This window comes from Protopterus annectens, chromosome 3.part0, assembly GCF_019279795.1.
Source record: "Protopterus annectens isolate FY-2018-M chromosome 3.part0, PAN1.0, whole genome shotgun sequence".
In the NCBI taxonomy this organism is placed as follows: Eukaryota; Metazoa; Chordata; order Ceratodontiformes; family Protopteridae; genus Protopterus; species Protopterus annectens.
The window spans coordinates 1,203,489,719-1,203,509,786 of record NC_056731.1 but is presented as its reverse complement, the minus strand read 5'-3'; positions in this window follow the sequence as shown (position 1 = coordinate 1,203,509,786).

Genomic DNA, 20,068 nt, shown 5'->3' with positions numbered 1-20,068 from the left:
TACAGAATACTATGTTCACAGGTTATGACTAATGCCTGTGCAATCCCATTTATTTCTACAAAAAAATGTAACTGACAAGGATGCAATCTTTTCCATAATTATTTAATATAAACATTGAACAGTTGCCTACACAATTCACAAATCTTACACCTTCTTCCAAAAATCTAAGGTGCTGCAGTCTATCAATCTGTTTTTGTTGATAATATTACTGTTTACTTTCAGCATATATCTGCAGCTGTTCAAAAATCAGCATTTGTTTGTGTCTTTCGGTTTTTCCCGGTTAGGGGTCACCACAGCGGAACTCCGGTCCGCTAATGATTGGCAGTAGAGTTTTACATTCTGGCTTGCTGGGCCTAACGCACAACCTTCAACGAAGGAATGCCCGTTCACGCATGTCGCCACACAGAAGACGCTCTAACTGAGAATCGAATGGGCAACGTCTAACTGTGAGGCGACAATGCTACTGCAGCACCACCACCGTTCTACTGTAGATATAAACTAAATCTTATCAAAACCATTGTCTTTCCACTGTTTTATGAGTTTCCTGTTCTGAGTCCATTTCATTTGCCCAACAAATTCATGACATCGTAATTAAAACAAAAACGTATTCCATATCCTCAGAATAATAAGAATTGCTCACTATCCTAAAGTGTTGTGGTTATTTGCAACAAGACTTACTCGGATAGTCTACGGTGATTTTTTTTTTTTTTAATTTCATCATTTTTTTATATGAAGATGAACATATTCCTTAGCATTCCAGAACTTTTAGGATATTACATACTAAGATATTCCTTAGCATTCCAGAACTTTTAGGATATTACATACTAAGATATCAGAAACATCTTATAGGTGTTATATGCACTGAAACACACACACACACACACACACACACACACACACACACACATATATATATATATATATATATATATATGTGTGTGTGTGTGTGTGTGTGTGTGTGTGTGTGTGTGTTATACATCTGCAACAGTGTTCTTCGGTAAGCAAGCAACTCATGTATAACCTGACAGAGTGATACTTAGACACTCTATAAGTCTAAAGTCTGGGTGAAAACCTTTAATTCCTGTAACAACAATATAAAGTTTTTAAATATACAGACCTCAGCAACATGTAAGGTTCAATCTGTGCTCAACAAGCTAGTTTCCTTATTTCATATACTAGTACAATTCTTAGTCCAACACTAAGCTTTTCTTCTACTCTGTCCTACAGCAAGTAACCCACATTTTCTCATAAATAGCCACACCATTATTTTTCTGTTCTTGAGGGATTTGCTGTGAGATATTTTATATTCCACTTTGGGTATGCAAATAAGATCACATCATTTTGCAATTTATGTCCTGACTATAAGGTAACAATAAATGTTGTTTGGAGGACCTAAAAATGAAAATTCATCATGTTAAACATTATCGGTTCAGAGATTCATAGGCACCTACAAGGCTATTGATCTATAAGAATCTTAAGATGCCTGACATTACTTCCCCATAGATATGTTTTTAACCCTGATATTTTGCATATAAATAGAGAGATGAGCCAAACAAGGATATGTTGGGACATTTACATTTATATGTTTCCTCTATCCATGATGTACAGGGATTCTAAACCAGGGTGACTTTGCAGTTACCCATCCATCTGTCCATATTACAGCTGAAGATAGAAAATGAAGTACTTTGCTTTATGTGAAGTGAAAAATGGCTCCTCAGAAACAGCATTATATGTGACACAAACCTTTATCTCCAACATGTTCTATTTATTTTGATAAAGAAATTGAAATCCCTTGAGCAGGTGTTTATGTTACCATGACAATGGGAATGTGTAATAAATATGACAAAATAGGGTCTGCTAAAGATCTTTCAAGGGCAGAGTTTGCCTCTGAGTACTAGTATGATGCTGGAAAGAGGGACAAATCATTGAGATCGTCTGCATAGTTTTTACAATTTAGGCTCTTTATTTTATTATTATTATTTTTTTTTTTACTGAGAAAGCATTGTGGTCATCCCAGTTGTGACAAGTGTTTGGACAGATACCTACTGAAAGGAACATTTAACTCAATAATCAACCAAATGAGTGCTGAATAACGTGGAACAGTTACATTATTAATTTATTTTTATTTTATTTTATTTGCAGTTTGTTTTCCAAGATAGTCCATTGGGCTACAAGGACCCCATTTTCAATGGGGTCCTGGGGAGAAAAGCTCCAGATTACAGAAAAAGCACAAATCCATAGTATACATTTCAATTAAATGTTAAATACATATTTCCGATAGTACAAATCCATATCACACAATTCAAATAAATATCACATAATAAAGAAATAAAAAAAGAGATTTTCATTAGCAAAATTACATCAGGTTAATTCAATAAGTAGTAATGTTTTTTTTTTTTTGTTTTTTTAGGGCAATTACAATGAGATATTTTTAGTTGTTGGTTGAATACGTCCCAATGGATGTAGAAATTTAGGAGGTAGTGACAGGTAACAAATAAGTTTGGAAAGTTAGGAAGAAAGTGTGCTCAGAATTAGGTTGGATGAGAGCAAGAGCATTTCCATTGCGAAGTAATGTGTGAGTGCAGTGAGGTTTTAAACAAGGAGAGACTGCTGGTGGTGCAGATGGAAGAAGGGGGAGAGTTCCAGAGACATGCAAGAGAGAAGGACATCAAGCAGTATGTGTTGGTTTATGCAATTTAATTACGTTTTGGGAATTGGATCTTAGGAGTCTATCTGGCTTATGCATTTCAAAGGCATTTGCTAGGGAGGGGCAGAGAGATGGGTTATGAATGAGTTTGTGTGTTTGGATGAGCTGGCTATATGTGAGGAAGTTTGGTAATTCTAGCCAACTTAGTTGGTGAAGGCAATTACAGTGATGGGAAGAGGCTCTATGACCTGCTGCATATTTGGATATTTTGTTATAAAAAGATGAGAGCTTTGTTTTGAGGAAAGATTGTAGGGTGGTTAGGATAGACACACCATATAAAAAGGGATGGGATGAGGTATGTATTAGCTAATGTAATCCTGGTGGTGGGAGAGATAAAGTGACTGTGGCAGTAAAGCATACCTAATTTTTTATGCATTTTTTTTATATTTGTTTGTATATGCTTGTCAAATTTTAGTTGATTGCCGATGATAATTCCTAGTAATTTTGTGTCAGAGACTAGTTCTAGGGATGTATTATTTTTTCTGGTAATTATGAAGGATTGTTTGTCTAGGGAAGAGGTTTTGGATGCACTGAATAACATAAATTTTGTTTTGGTTGCATTAAGGGCAAGATGGTTGTCTAGAATCCACTGTTCGGTGGAAGAGAAGGTGGCTTGTGTTAGATTATTAAGAGCTGTGATGGAAGGGGAGGAACAGAGTATAGTAAAATCATTGTCATATTGGATGAGACTGGAGTTTGGAATGGCTTGGAAGAAATCATTTATGAATATGTTGAATAATAGGGGACCTAGAATGGAACCTTGGGAGACGCCTGTGGATGTATTAAGGAAGGGTGAGGTAGCTTTTTTTTATTTAACTGCTTGTTGCCTGTTTGTGAGATAGCTTGAGAACCACTGGGTAGAAGATTAAGTTTAGAGAGTTTGGTAAGAAGGAGGTTGTGGGAAATAGTGTCAAATGCCTTAGAGAGGTCAAGGAAAAGAGTGGATATGAAGTGGCCGGAGTCGTGGGCTTTGTTGATTGTTTCTAGGAAGGAGAGGAGGGCAGTGGAGGTACTATGACATGGTCTAAAGCCATGTTGTGTGGGGGTAAGAAGCTGATTATTGATGAGGTAGGGTAAGAGTTGTTGGTATACACACATTCAAGTAGCTTAGAAATAGGGGATAGGATTGTGATAGGGCGAAAGTTTGGGATGTCATTATTATTGTCACCTTTATGGAGAGGAATAATAAAAGCTTTCTTCCAGAGTTGGGGGACCTGGCTTTCTGAAATAGACCGATTAATTAGTATGCTGATAGGGAGAGAAATGGCTTCTGTGGCTACTTTTAGGAAGTAGGAGGAAATTTCATTAGGGGCATTGGAACCAGGTTTTCATTTTAGAAGAAGTTTTTTTATGGTGGATATAGAGATGGGATTGATAGAGAAAGGTGCAGGTTGGGGGCAGGGGATGCTAGGGGAGGAAGGGATGGGTGCATGCTGAGGATGTGCTGTAGAGGTGTTGGTGAAGGACGATGTTAGCTTGCTAATGGACTCTATAAAGAAAGAGTTAAATTGGGTGGCTAAGTCCACATCAGCAGCATCTGGTTTGGAGCAAGGGTTTTCTTTTTTTCCTGGGTTGAGGAGAGATGAGATTCCTTTCCAAAATAGTTTGGGATTGATGGTGTGGTTGGTTTGGAGTGGAGAAATAGGCTTTGCGGTCTGAGGTAATATGTTTTTTGACTTTATTTTGTAGTGTTTTATGTTTGTTTATGGCGATAGTGGTTTTATTTTTATGGTAATACGTCCAGGTTTTGTTAAGGAGTTGCATAGTAGATAAGGTGTTTTTGGTTTACCAGGGTACAGGGTTACTTTTTATACATTTTGTTTTTAGAGGACCAAATGAGTTGAGCAGGTTTGTGTAATAGAGTTAAAGTAGGAGAGAGCATTATCTAGGGGAAGAGTCTTTAATGGGTTCCAATTTGTGCTTTTTAGTGCATTTGAGAAGGTTTCAGAATTGTAGTTCATTAGGCAATGAGTGGAAATATAGGTGTGAGTTAGGCATAGGCTCTGAGCATTTAGAGCTGAGAAGTGGAGGTATTTGTCTGTTGCTTGGGGGTGAGGTTGGAGAGTTGGATTCAGTGTGGTAGAGGGGCCTGTGTTTGGGTGGATGTCCCCAGAAAGAAGGATAGGGATAAGATGATGGATGAGGTATTTGGTTTGTTTGGGGTGTAGTATAGAGGCAGAGAGTTTTGTGGACATTAGACTAGTGTAGTTGGGAACAGTGCATTTAGAGTTAGGTAGGAGTCTATAATGGAAGAGCATGCTAGTGTTGAGGGGGTAGAGACTGGGAGATATATTAGTAACAGTAGATGTGTACTTTGTAGAGGATGGGGTAGTGGTATGAAATGGGGGGGTGGTTTGCATTAGTAGGTTGGGTGATATAGTTTAGGTAAGTTAAGGTAATTAGAAGTATTATTTGAGTAAGTAGGGATAGATGTTTGAGGGTCATGATGTTGTTTTTTAGAGTAGAAGTAAGGGATGAGTTAAGTTGGGAAGTTAGCTTATTTGAGTAAGAGGTTATGGTTTAGGTTAACTGTTTGGTAGTTTATTAGGATAAGTCGTATTTGGCAGTAAATTCTGAAGGGTAGGCTTACTTTACTGGATGAACTATGGGAGGGGATTTTGGGGGTATGATGGGTAGTTGGATTGGACGGTGGAAGTGGTGGGAGTGGTTAGCTAAGTATAAGTGTAGGGGTATTGGGGTGTATGGGATTTGGGGGTAGGGTAAGGGAGTGCAGTAAGCTCACAGAGTGAACGGAGCAGGTAGAGACAAGGGAATGAAGAATCAAGGTAAAAAAAAAACAATCAGTGGAGTGGAAGGTAAGTTCAGAGGAAAATATGTAAGGGACATTCTAACAGTGGTATAGGGAAAAGATTAGAGTGGTTCAGAGAGGTAAAGATGGCACCAGAGGAAGGAAGGCAAAGTTGAAGAGTCTGCGGGAGGGGCTGAAAAGAAAAGAAAGTGAAAGAAACTGGGGGTCAGCAGTGTGAAACAGCACTGAAAATAACCATTAGAAAGGAAGCAACTGTGAAAATCAGGGCTGAAGAGGTAAAAAGAGAGCAAGCCAGAGATGGAAATGTTGCAGATATAAATTAAAAAACAGGAAACAAAGGGTACAGAAGATGTACTGGGGTTAAATAACACTAGAGTGTGGCTGGCAACATTAAACCTACATACACTGGAACTATTGAGAGTTAAAATAACATTAAACTAAAAGGTATTGGTACTATTGTTAGTTAAAATAGCAAGGAATATGGTAGACTACTGGCATTGTGCCCCTTCCTCGTGGTCAATGTAAGTTACTACAGCCAGAAAAACTAACCTGTGTGTTAACTCACTTGCCCTGTAGTAATACTTTAAATAATAAGGAGCAGTTCACTTTTTTAAAAGCAGATAGTTTTAAAAAACAGATTCAAAACGTGGATAGATTGCAGTAAAAGGAACACCTAGAGTTGAACTAGAAAGCTATGCTTTTTAGTTTGTTTTTTGGAGCTGCTTCAGGCAGGTAGCTTAAGCAGATTTATAACTCTTTCACAAGGTGTTTTTCTGGGCAAGTCTGTTGGGCAGGAGATGATCACAGAGTGTTTAAGCCATCGAGAAAATCTGCAAGAGATAAGGGGGGACACGTAGAAAAAGTCAGACCAAGAAAGAAGAAAATACACATGAGAGACCAGACCTAGCAAAACCCTAGAGAATCAGAGGATAAGTGAGGTATAATACAGACAAGAAATAACCAGTGTAGCAATAACAGTATTCCCAGTTGACTAAGTCATGAAAGCAGAGCAGATACTACACTTTAAACAACTAATGTAGCTCTAAAGGTAAATGCAGTAGGTTGTACAGAAATAAATATTAGCAAACACATTTAACTAAGCCCTGTAAGCAGAACAGAAAATATTCTCAAAAAAACTGTAAAGAAGCACTAAGAGTAAATGCAGTAGCTTGTACAGATAAAGCAACTTTTAACAAACACAGTTAACAAAACCCTGTAATTAGAACAGAAATCATTCTTAAAAAAAAAGGCTCAGTCTAAAGGCAATGCCTTTAGATATAAGCTGTTTAATGAAAAAGGACATTAGTCCTTAGTCAAAAACACATCCATTATTAACGCATTTATTTATTTATTTCCAGTTTGATTACCAGGGAAGTTCACTGGGCCCAGAGAGTCTTGTTTCAGTGGAAGCCCAGGGAGAAAAGCTCCGTGAAACAGATTACAGTAAAGATAGCAGTCCAATGAAAAGCTCCGTGAAACAGATTACAGTAAAGATAGCAGTCCAATGAAAAGCTCCGTGAAACAGATTACAGTAAAGATAGCAGTCCAATAAAAATAAAAGTACAAGTACAACTACATATCAAATAATACAAAGCGTGAGCAATATTGTCCATAGTGGAAAAATATCGTGCAGATGCATTTTAACAAATTCACACAGTTAAAGTCAAAAGCTATTTATAATATTTACAGAGTGAGACATCGCATGGGAATTAGCTATAGAAGGTTATAACCAGCTATAAGGTGCTTAGGATAATAAGAGGCATTTACTGGCCCAACACCACAATCCAAGGCTTATGCTCTACTTGCAAAATTACATTTTAACTTACAAATACAAGATTCTTCCGTATGGACTAAATACAATAATATATTTCATATTTATGCAATTTGCATGATTTATGGTCAATATTCATATGTCATCTTCTCCTGAAGAAAACTACTGCAACATATAATTTTTTTTATAATGCATACTTAAAATTGTTAAAAAAGTATGATTTTATCCACGTTTCCCTGCCTCTTGAAAATTTTGGTTTGTATTGCAGTAGTTACAGATATACTGATTTTGTCCATATGTATTTAGCCTTAGGTCAGAGCCTAACCCTAAACTTAAGAAATGTTATCTATTCCAGACTGACCTCAACTGGAAATCAAAATATTTCAGTATAATAGCCCTGTTTTGAAGAAAGAAGTACTAAAGATGATATTTTTGTATATTTTCTCTAATAAAGTATTATATATATCTACCTAGTCTCTCATGCTGAATTACTTAAGCTTTAAACATGTTTTGCAAACTTGCTTTAAAGTATTTTAAACTTTTTACATTTCTACCAAAATTTCACAGTCAATCCACTAGCTGGCATACCTTGTGGAAACATTTCTTTTAACATTTTTCCAGTCAATAGCTCTTTCTGATTTATTTTTAAATACATTGTTAAGGCTTCAAATATTCTTCATTTTGTTTTACATTTTTACTTCAGATTTTGCTGCAGTGTCAGTATTCTGCCTGTATTAAATGTGCTACAGTTTCTTGGTTGATGATATATCACTATGTAATTCCATAAAGGTCCTGAATGCTATTTACCATCCATGTGTCTCTTCAAATTATCTATGGTATGATCCCAGTTATTCTTATTAGGGCTAATAATATATAATTATGGACCATGGGGAAGCTCTAACAAAATGGGACAGGTTAATTCAACACAAACAGGGAAAGTATGGGACGCCAGCCTAGTACTTCCTGTGAACCTAGGAACCCATACAGAATGTATTGTTTGTATTCAGTAACTACATCACATCTTGTTCTGTCTGATTTTGTGTTATGTTGTTGCACATTTGTTTTAGGTGCATGTGTATTCATAAATTTCATAAAATTGTTCAATAAAAGGATTTGTGACAAAAAAAAGCATTGAAGAGGAAGTCACAGTTTGAAGTTGCAATTTCAATGCCTCACGGACGAAACAAATACATTTTGTTTTGCAGAAAGCTTGTTAAATGATTAGAATAATCTTCCAGAATGACTAGCATAATAAGAAATTTAGATTATTTCAAGAATGTTTGACAAAGACAGTACAGTAAATCAATGATGATGGGACAGTAAAACAAATTTAAAAAAAGTCTGTTGGATGGCTAGCAAGATAACTCAAGTCAGTTATAAATCCTAAAATGAAATGAAAACGCTAAGTAGGCCAATGGATCATATTCTAATACTGGATTCAGCCAGTCTTTTAATCTATTTTACTTTGTGTAGCTGCCATTAGCTTAAAGTAGCTGTTTTATTCTTGCTGTATTTTGGCAAATGTGTGAAAGTATTCTTACCTTCCTTTTGGTACATTTACAATGACTTAAGCATTTTTCTACATTATGCCAGTATTCATTCATTCTGCCATTTGACTGTGTTGGTTCCTTTATTTCTTCTCAATATAGCAATATTTTAGCTATCCGCATGTCTACCTAAGTGCTGTGCAGTGTATTTTTTGGAAAAAAATGTATAATTTTCAAGTTACACCTTAACAATCAATGATGTAATAAAATACTGTTAGAGAAACTATGGAAATAATTGCTGGCATTATTCTGTTTTTAAATGCATGGATTTAGTTATAACACAGAAGCTAAAGCTATATTAGAATATGACAAGACATATAGGAGGGCTATGTTCTAATTGCTTCTACACATACATAACATTTATTTCATACTGTTACTATATTATACACAGTATAAATAAAAAGTCATTTTAACTTATTTTGCTCAGATACTAAATAAACTTGTCATTGATCAAGTAACCTACCAATTTCAGAAAACAATTTTGCAGATGCTAGTGTTTTCTCGTGGTATAAAGATGCATTAGTATCAAACATTTTTTTTTTCAAATGCTAAAGAATATGGCATATTTCTTAGACAAATTAGGTCAGAATTATAGATTATAAATATATTAGTTATTTCATTTTTAGAGAGTAAATATACAGATTACAGCTTGAGTAAGTAATTAGGCATGCTTGATTATTAGCAAAATAACACTTGGAGTGATTCTGCCAAACCTTATAATTACACACTATTTAAAAAAGCTATTCTCTAGTCGGGACTCTTTAAAATGAAAACAGAAAGTGAAATTGGGTGAAAAATAGTTCAATTTGTATCACAATTAATGACAGAATACTGATGGCTTAATTCTTCTTAAATATTTCACTTGAAAAAGCAAATTCTGCCTTTTAAAACTCCTTTCATAGTTGCAGAGTATTCAAATCCAAGCATACTCGTTTATTCATAAAAATGTATTTTTCTTCTAAAATGCCATTCAAAATATAATATTAAAAGCATTGTCCTTGGACTGCAATTTACTTTCTAAATGTGAGTAGAGCTCCTGCTGTAATAAACTTCCTGAGCCAGTTTTAAGAGCACATAATTTTAAGTGTAGAACAGAATAAAAATATCTGAAAAATAAAAGCAAATTGTTGTGAAGTATTGTTAATGCATTTATGAATAGACCATCAGTCTATATCTCTCAACTAAACAAATTTCTGCAGACTGTCTAGATTTTTGCCTCATATTTTTTGGTCTGATTCTCATAAAATTGTGCTTTTTCTAGTAAATCACTGGCAAATCATTGAGGGATGAAATCAGAAAAAAGATGACATACATTTGAGTATCAGACTTCATAGTCTTCAGAAATTAATGGTAACGCAAAACCTGTTATTCTATCAACTTTCTAAGTTTGTAAGAGCAATATTTATAAATTGTTCCTATTTTTGGGCCTTTGTTCCCGCCATTATTTATGGCTTTGTCCATTCTAAGAGGTTGAGAGGTATGATCAGTGCTACTAAAGCAGGTCATCTCATATATAGTTTCTTATACGTATGAGAATACTAGTTTACAGATCAGCAATATTATTTCATATGGCCTTGTCTCACTGTAGTCCAAACTGCATTTAGTTTTACTTCAGTTCAGCGTAAGGCATATGAGCATGAAAATTGCTAAATTAAACTTCTGCACATTGAATGGGTTATTGTAACACTAAGCTATCAACATTCTGAATTGCATTCAGCAACATCTGCTTAAATCTTATTCTTATGATAGAAGTGCTCTGTCAGTTGTTTATTTTAATGCATTTTCATCTGCACAATATGCATATGTGACAGAATTAAAAAAAGTCTACATCATAATGCTTAATAAGGGTTCTCAGTTTAAAATTATATAGCACTTTCCATGGTACTAGTAAGTCATTACAATGTTAACTTGAATATTTTGAGAAAAGACATGCCATAACCTGACAGTAGAGTAATTACCAGTATCTGATTATGTTAACAAAAAAGAAGAGAGACTTCATCAGTCAGCTTATAAAATATTTCTGCCAACAATTTGTTAACTGGCATAGGCATATCTGAACTTTAGACTTGGGACTAAAGGACTGTTTAGAAATTAACAATGTCACTCTTGGATTTATATGAATATATAAGAATATTTAGTATGACGGTGAGAAAGCTGATAGATTGTACAAAGTAATTTTTGGAGTGAGCTTAGTGTTTAAAATCATGTAGTGAACAGCATCCATTTGCCAGAAATGCATATTCATTTCCTGTAGCTGGTATTGTTGTGGCATTTGTGATTTGTACAACTGGCTGTCAGAATCCTTGCAAAATAAATTCAAAACAGAACTTTCTATATGCATGCAGCTGCAGCAGGAGGATTTATGGATTAAGTTAGTTTCTATGATTATTAATTCCAGTCAGGCGATACAAGTCAAATGGAAGGAGAGGATGCAAGCAAGATACTAGCAAATAAATAAATAAATAAATAAAAACTGAAGACAAAATACACAGGACATAGATTTGAGGTCTCAGGGAAGAGAAAGGAATTATTTTTGCTGAGAAAAAGATGTTGCAGAAGACAGTAAAGAGTTTTGGTAAATTATTCAGGTCAGAGTTAGAAGCAGATGTTGAATATATGGAATACATTAAGTTTATAAACGATCAGTCTGGGCAGGAATGTCTATACTTAGAAGATAAGTATGGCTATCAAGAGATATAGAAAATGGCAGGGTGATTAATGCTGTCTCTACAACAGAGGGGTATGACCTTTAGTGGGAGCTTCTTTAACGATTATGTTCACTGATGTGCCATTTGTCCTAATAAATGTGGCTGCAGAAATAGTGGTGAAAAATAAAGGAACTATGCTGAGAAGTGAGGGTGGGAAGAAACATACAGAGAGAGAAATTAGGTTCATGATAGGGAGGATGTATGGCCATAATTGATAGCTTATTAATGAATTGTTGTTGAGGGGGGAGTATGGAGACAGGATTGGTGTTTTTTTAATATAAAAAAGCTTTAGTTTTATAAAACGAGGTTTCTCTTTAGACTAAGAAAATGTTGGGTCTATGTTCAAGATTTGTGATGTGAGTCAGAGCGCTGTAATCAGTGATGAATGCAAGGTTTAGGACAGGACTGAGACTTGCTTGGACATGAGTCAAACCTCAGGAATGTACACTCTCTCCACTTCTGTTTGTTATAAGAATAGAGACACTCTGTCCACTATACCCACTGCTGCTTAATAGAGGTGTTATGTCCACTAGCCCCATTTAACTTTATTACAGAAATATTGTTTCCAGTCTCCCATCCCCTCTTCTGTTTATTATGGAAATTGAGATAATTTGTCCACTTTCTCCACTCCTTTCCATTATGGGAATGTAAGTCTTGTGTCCACTCTCTGCAGTCCTGTTTATTACACGAATGTAAGTTTACTTTCCACTCTCTGCATTCCTGTTTATTAAACAAATGTAAGATTTTTGCCCATTCTTTACACTACTGTTTGTTACATGACTGTAAGTGTTGTGTCCACTCTGTGCACTACTGTTTATTACATGAATATAAGTGTTGTGTTTAATCTTTGCACTACTGCTCATTACGTGCATGTAAGTTATTTCTACTCTGCGGACTATTATTTATTGCATGAATGTAAATGTTGTGTCCACTGTGTGCACTACTATTTTTTTATATTACTGTAGCCATTGTGTTTACTCCCTCCAGTCCTGCCTGATATAACAAGAAAGTGTTGGCAAAGAATGAGAAACAAATATTCTCAGTGAAAGGAAAACCACTGCCTGACTGGGTCTTCTTTTCTTTTCTTTATTAACAGGTGACTATATGTCAAAGGAGGACACCTACGGATTTAATTAAGATAATGATTACCTTTCCTGTGTATGACAGGAATTCTGGAAGTTTTCAACTGAAATAAAGCACAGCAGTCAAGAACTGTATAGTGAAGATTATAGATCATATTATAATGAGGGGAATGGGATTCAAACAGTATAATTAAAAGTTTGTGAGTCATGTCCAAAGACAATGGAAAAGAACAAATATAAACTGGGGCAATCTGTGAAGAAATGACTAGATGTTATGTTTAGGATGTTCGTTAATGGGTAGGATATGATATACCCAGTCAAGATGATGATACTTCCCACAGTATTGCATGCCTTATGGCATGACAAAGGCACCAATGAGTGTAGAAAGGTGGACTATGCAAAACAGTTTAAATAATTTTGTTTGCCAAGAAAAGGATGAAAGAACCGGTGATAATGGATAAAAATGATAAGACAATAAAGGAATCAAGAGTCCCATAGTTGATGAGTTATATTCTGGCAACACAGATATAAAACGTGAACAAACCTCGAAGGATGATAGAGCCTAAGAAAAGGTGGAAAACAGTTCATAGAGAGGGGAGTAAAGAGATAAAATATAGGGTGAAATATAGGTAGGAGCCCAGAATAAAAACAACTAGAAGGTTATGTACAACAGTCTTGGAGATTTCAGGAAAAGCAATAAGGAAAGGAGGCAATATCTTTCAACCAGAAATTTAATGTCTAGGAAAACACTGACCTTCTCCATCTGGGTAGGTATCATCATCATCATCATCATCATCATCATCATCAACCAATTTTTCCCCCATTTTGTGCATGTGGTTGGGTGACATGTCAACTGTTGCCATCTCTCCCTATTCAGTGTCACATTCTTACCTTCGTTGACACTCAGGTCTGACTGTCACAGGTCTACTGTCATGCAATGCATCCATCTCTTTGCTGGACACCCATGTTTCCTCTTACCTTCTTCCTGACTTTCTCAAATCTTTCTCTCCAGATTATTTTCTACATTTCTGCACATGTGCTCAGACCACCATAATCTGTTCTCATTGATCTTTTCTGCAGTTGGAGCTACTTTGGCTTCTGTTCTTCTGCCCTCATTTCTTCATCTGTCCCACAGTGTGCATCCTGCCACCCATCTAGGGCACTTCATCTCCATCACCTCTAGCTTCCTCATCTGCTCTGCCTTTATTGACTAGGTTTCAGTATCATACAGTAGTACTGGTTGCACCACTGTTTTGTATACTTCACTTTTCAGCTTCTTTGGCATTCTTCTGCCAAACACTACCCTTGACACTCACTGCCATTTGGCTGCAGCACCTCTGATTCTAGCTTTGAAATCCTCATTCACACCTTCCCTTTTCAACCACCCCATCCAGACACTTGAAGCTGTTATCCTGTTCCACTATTTTCTCTGCTATCAAAATTCTCAGCTTCTTCTCATTTCCCCAATTTGCTGCCATTTCTACTGTCTTATCTGTACTCAATTTTATCCCATGTGCCTTCAGTTTTGTATTCCATTCCCCTAAACTTTGCTAAAGTGCCATGCTCAGAGTTTGCCTATAATCCCACATTGTCTGCATTCAGCAACTTCGTTGATCTGTCTCCTCAGACTTGTTTGCTAAGGTAGTCCATCACCAGTATGAATAGCATTCGGCTCAGAGCTGAGCCCTGATGTACCTTCACTCCCACTGGGAACCCTTCTGTGACAGCAAACATGTCTGTACTTGAGTCATATACTAATCTGACCAATGTTTGAGGGACTTCAAACAACCACCACAGGACTGTCAAAATCAGCTTTCTCAGGACCTTGTCATATGCTTTCTCCAATGTCACTAATTTGGAGGATAACATATTTGTTCAGATAGAAGGAAGGAGATCATCATAGCGAAGTTGAGAGTTTAGTCAGGAAGATGCGCTGCCTTCAGGATAGTCACACTTACCTTCATTAAGTGACAGAAGGCCTCTATCATGAAGCAGTAAAGGCAACATGGCAGGAGGAGGAAAACATTTCAATCACAACACAGAAAATACACAAGAGACAGGCGCAGTAGAAGGTGTGTGCAGATATGATAGGCAGTAGGCAAAAGAGAGTTCTAGACAGCCTAAAATATGTCCTGAAGATTAATGGCGGAATTGAATGGAATGGTGTAGTGCAAAATGTATGGAATAGATCTGCCAATAAAAGAGACAATAATAATATCAGATCAGCGAATATGAAAAGATCACAGGTAGAACATATAAGCAGTGAGACCCTACAAGTAGCAAGGAGTGAGAGAGGGTCCATGGTTGATAGATGACAGCAGTGGATAAGACAGGTCACATATTTTTTATTGTGAGAAAATGAAACCTGTATGTCAATTTGTCATGGAAGGACAGGAGAAAATCATTATCAAAAGTATTCCGGACAGCTAACAGTTCTTCTTCTTTTGCAGTAGGAAAAAAAAAAGGTTGATCAGTGAAGTATAAATACTGGGTTTTGATGACACATGTAGGTAAGCAGCAGCATAGTAATCCTTAGGATTAAAAGGAGAAAAGCCCAGAGAGGTGCTTTTAAGGATAATGTTCAGATGATCAGCTGCCAGCTGGAGAATGAAGTCAGGAAGTGAGACTAAGAGAATATATTACAAGACTGGTGTGAATTCATTGTACAACAGGACAATGTAACAGTAGTTTGTGAATATATTACAAGACTGGTGTGAATCCTGTGTACCAAAGAACAATGTAACGGTGCTACGTGAATATATTACAAGACGATTATGAATCCAGTTTACCTCAGAATAATGTAACGGTGCTACGTGAATATATTACAAGACTGGTGTGAATGCAGAGTACCACAGAATAATAGTGCTATGTGAATATATTACACGACTGGTGTGAATCTTGTGCACCATAGAACAATGTAATGGTGTTATGTGAATATATTACAAGACTGGTGTGAATCCTGTGTACCACAGAATAATGTAATGGTGCTATGTGAATATATTACAAGACTGGTGTGAATCCAGTGTACCACAGAAAAATGTAACAGTGCTATGTGAATATATTACAAGACTGGTGTGAATCCTGTGTACCAAAGAACAATGTAATGGTGCTATGTGAATATATTACAAGACTGGTGGGAATCCAATGTACCACAGAATAATGTAACAGTGCTATGTGAATCTATTACAAGACTGGAGTGAATCCAGTGTACCACAGAATAATGTAACGGTGCTACGTGACTATATTACAAGAATGGTGTGAATCCAGTGTACCGAAGAATAATGTAATGGTGCTATGTGAATATATTACAAGACTGGTGTGAATCCTGTGTACCAAAGAATAAAGTAACGGTGCTATGAGAATATATTACAAGACTGGTGTGAATCCAGTGTACCACAGAAAAATGTAGCGGTGCTATGTGAATATATTACAAGACTGGTGTGAATCCTGTGTACCAAAGAACAATGTAATGGTGCTATGTGAATATATTACAAGAATGGTGTGAATCGTGTAGACCACAGAATAATGTAACAGTGCTATGTGAATCTATTACAAGACTGGAGTGAATCCAGTGTACCACAGAATAATGTAACGGTGCTACGTGACTATATTACAAGAATGGTGTGAATCCAGTGTACCGAAGAATAATGTAATGGTGCTATGTGAATATATTACAAGACTGATGTGAATCAATTGTACCATAGGACAATGTAATGGTGGTATGTGAATATATTACAAAACTGGTGTGAATCCTGGTATACATTCATTTGAGCGTCCGCACCAGCTGCGAATGTGTGTAACGCCATATCAGAATGTCAAATTTGAAAATGGCAAACTGTCAGAATGTCATACAAAACACTGGATGTGACATTTCCGACCACTCTACAACCTAAACAAGTGCTACCATGGGTCAAAAAAGGGGAATATTGTGTGTTTGGCATATCTCCGGTTTGCAATTGTGAGAACCTGCTGCACTGCTTTCGCACATTTTCCAATTGGCCATCCACTGGCCGATAAAATGCATGTATACCGTGAAACTGTGTACCACAGAATAATGTTTAGGTGCTATATGAATATATTACAAGACTGGTATGAATCCAATGTACCATTGAATAGTGTAGTGGTGCTATATGAATATATTACAAGACGGGTGTGAATCCTGTGCACAACAGAACAATGTAATGGTGCTATGTGAATATATTACAAAACTGGGTGCAGCCTGTGCACCACAGAATAATGTAACGGTGCTGTGAGAATATATTACAAGACTGGTGTGAATCCTGTGTATCACAGAATAATGTAATGGTGCTATGAGAAAATATTACAAGAGTTGTGTGAATCCAGTGTACCACAGAATAATGTAGCGGTGCTATGTGAATATATTACAAGACCGTTGTGAATCCTATGTACAATAAAACAGTGTAATAGTGCTATGTGACTATATTACAAGACTGGTGTGAATCCAGTGTAGCACAGAATAATGTACCAGTGCTATGTGAATATATTACAAGACTGGTGTGAATACTGTGTACCACAGAACAATGTATCATGCTATGTTAATATATTATAAGACTGGTATAAATCCTGTGTACCACAGAATAATGCAACAGTGCTATGTAAATCTATTACAAGACTGGTGTGAATCCAGTGTACCACAGAATAATGTAATGGTGCTAAGTGAATATGTTATAAGAATGGTGTGAATCCTGTGTACCAAAGAATAATGTAATGGTGCTATGTGAATATATTACATGACTGGTGTGAATCCTGTGTACCACAAAATAATGTAACAGTGCTATGAAAATGTATTCCAAGAATGATGTGAATCCAGTGTACCACAGAATAATGTAATGGTACCATGTGAATATATTACAAGACTGGTTTGAATCCACTGTACCACAGAATAATGTAACGGTAATATGAGAATGTATTACGAAACAGATGTGAATCCAGTGTACCACAGAATAATGTAACGGTGCTATGTGGTTATATTACAAGACTGATGTGAATCCAGTGTACCACAGAATAATGTAACAGTGCTGTGAGAATATATTACAAGACTGGTGTGAATCTAGTGTACCACAAAACAATATAGTGGTGCTATGTGAATATATTACAAGACTGTCTGAATCCTATGTACCATAGAACAATGTAATGGTGCTATGTGAATATATTACAAGACTGGTGTGAATCCAGTGTACCGCTGAATAATGTAGTGGTGCTATGTGAATATATTACAAGATGGGTGTGAATCCTGTGTACCACAGAATAATGTAACAGTGCTGTGAGAATATATTACAATACTGGTATGAATCCTGTGTACCACAGAATAATGTAACGGTGCTATGAGAATATATTACAAGACTGTTGTGAATCATATGTACCTTAGAACAATTTAATGGTGCTGTGACTATATTACAATACTGCTGTGAATCCTGTGTACCACAGAATAATGTAACAGTGTTATGTGAATATATTACAAGAGTGGTGTGAATTCAGTGTACCACAGAATAATGTAGCGGTGCTATGTGAATATATTACAAGACTAGTGTGAATCCTGTGAACCACAGAACAATGTATCATGCTATGAGAATATATTACAAGACTGGTATGAATCCAGTGTACCACTGAATAATGTAATGGTGCTATGTGGATCTATTATAAGACTGGTGTGAATCCAGTGTACCACAGAATAATGTAACGGTGCTAAGTGAATATATTACAAGGAAGGTGTGAATCCAGTGTAAAGAAGAATAATGTAACGGTGCTAAGTGAATATTATACATGACTGGTATGAATCCTGTGTACAACAGAATAATGAACGGTGCTATGAGAACGTATTATAAGACTGGTTTGATAATGGTGCCATGTGAATATATTACAAGACAGGTTTGAATCCAGTGTACCACAGAATAATGTAACAGTGCTATGAAAATGTATAACAAGACTGGTGCGAATCCACTGTATCACAGAATAATGTAACGGTGCTATGTGAATATATTACAAGAATGGTGTGAATCCAATGTATAACAGAATAATGCAACGGTGCTATAAGAATATATTGCAAGACTGGTGTGAATCCAGTGGACCACAGAATAATGTAACGGTGCTATGTGGTTATATTACAAGACTGGTGTGAATCCAGTGTACCACAGAATAATATAATGGTGCTATATGAATATATTACAAGACTGGTGTGAACCCAGTGTACCACAGAATAATGTAACGGTGCTGTGAGAATATATTACAAGACGGGTGTGAATTCTGAGTACAGTAGAATAATGTAGCAGTGCAATGATACTGGTGTGAATCCAGTGTACCATAGAATAATATAGCGGTGCTATCAGAATATATTACAAGACTGTTGTGAAACCTATGTACCACAGAACAATGTAATGGTGCTATGCGAATATGTTACAAGACTGGTGTGAATCCTGTGTACCACAGAATAATGTAGTGGTGTTATGAGAATATATTACAAGACAGGTGTGAATCCTGTGTACCACAGAACAATGTAATCATACTCTGTGAATATATTACAAGACAGGTATGAATCCTGTGTACCACAGAATAATGTAACAGTGCTATGTAACTCTATTACAAGACTGGTGTGAATCCAGTGTACCACAGAATAATGTAACAGTGCTTAGTGAATATGTTACAAGAATGATGTGAATCCAGTGTACCGAAGAATAATTTAAAAATGCATTGGGAATATATTACATGACTGGTGTGAATCCTGTGTACCACAGAATAATGTAACTGTTTTATGTGAATATATTACAAGACTGATGTGAATCCATTGTATTGCAGAATAATGTAGCGGTGTTATGAGAATATATTACAAGACAGGTGTGAATCCTGTGTACCACAGAACAATGTAATCATACTCTGTGAATATATTACAAGACTGGTATGAATCCTGTGTACCACAGAATAATGTAACAGTGCTATATGACTCTATTACAAGACTGGTGTGAATCCAGTGTAGCACAGAATAATGTAACGGTGCTTAGTGAATATGTTACAAGAATGATGTGAATCCAGTGTACCAAAGAATAATGTAAAAATGCATTGTAAATATATTACATGACTGGTGTGAATCCTGTGTACCACAGAATAATGTAATGGTGCTATGAAAATGTATTACAAGACTGGTGTGAATCCAGTGTACCACAGAATAAAGTAATGGTGCCATATGAATATATTACAAGACTAGTTTGAATCCACTGTACCATAGAATAATGTAACAGTACTATGAGAATGTATTACAAGATTGGTGTGAATCCAGTGTATCAAAGAATAATGTAACGGTGCTATGTGAATATATTACAAGACTGGTGGGAATCCAATGTACCACAGAATAATGTAACTGTGCTATGAGAATATATTGCAAGACTGGTGTGAATCCATTGTACCACAGAATAATGTAACGGTGCTATGTGATTATATTACAAGACTGGTGTAAATCCAGTGTACCACA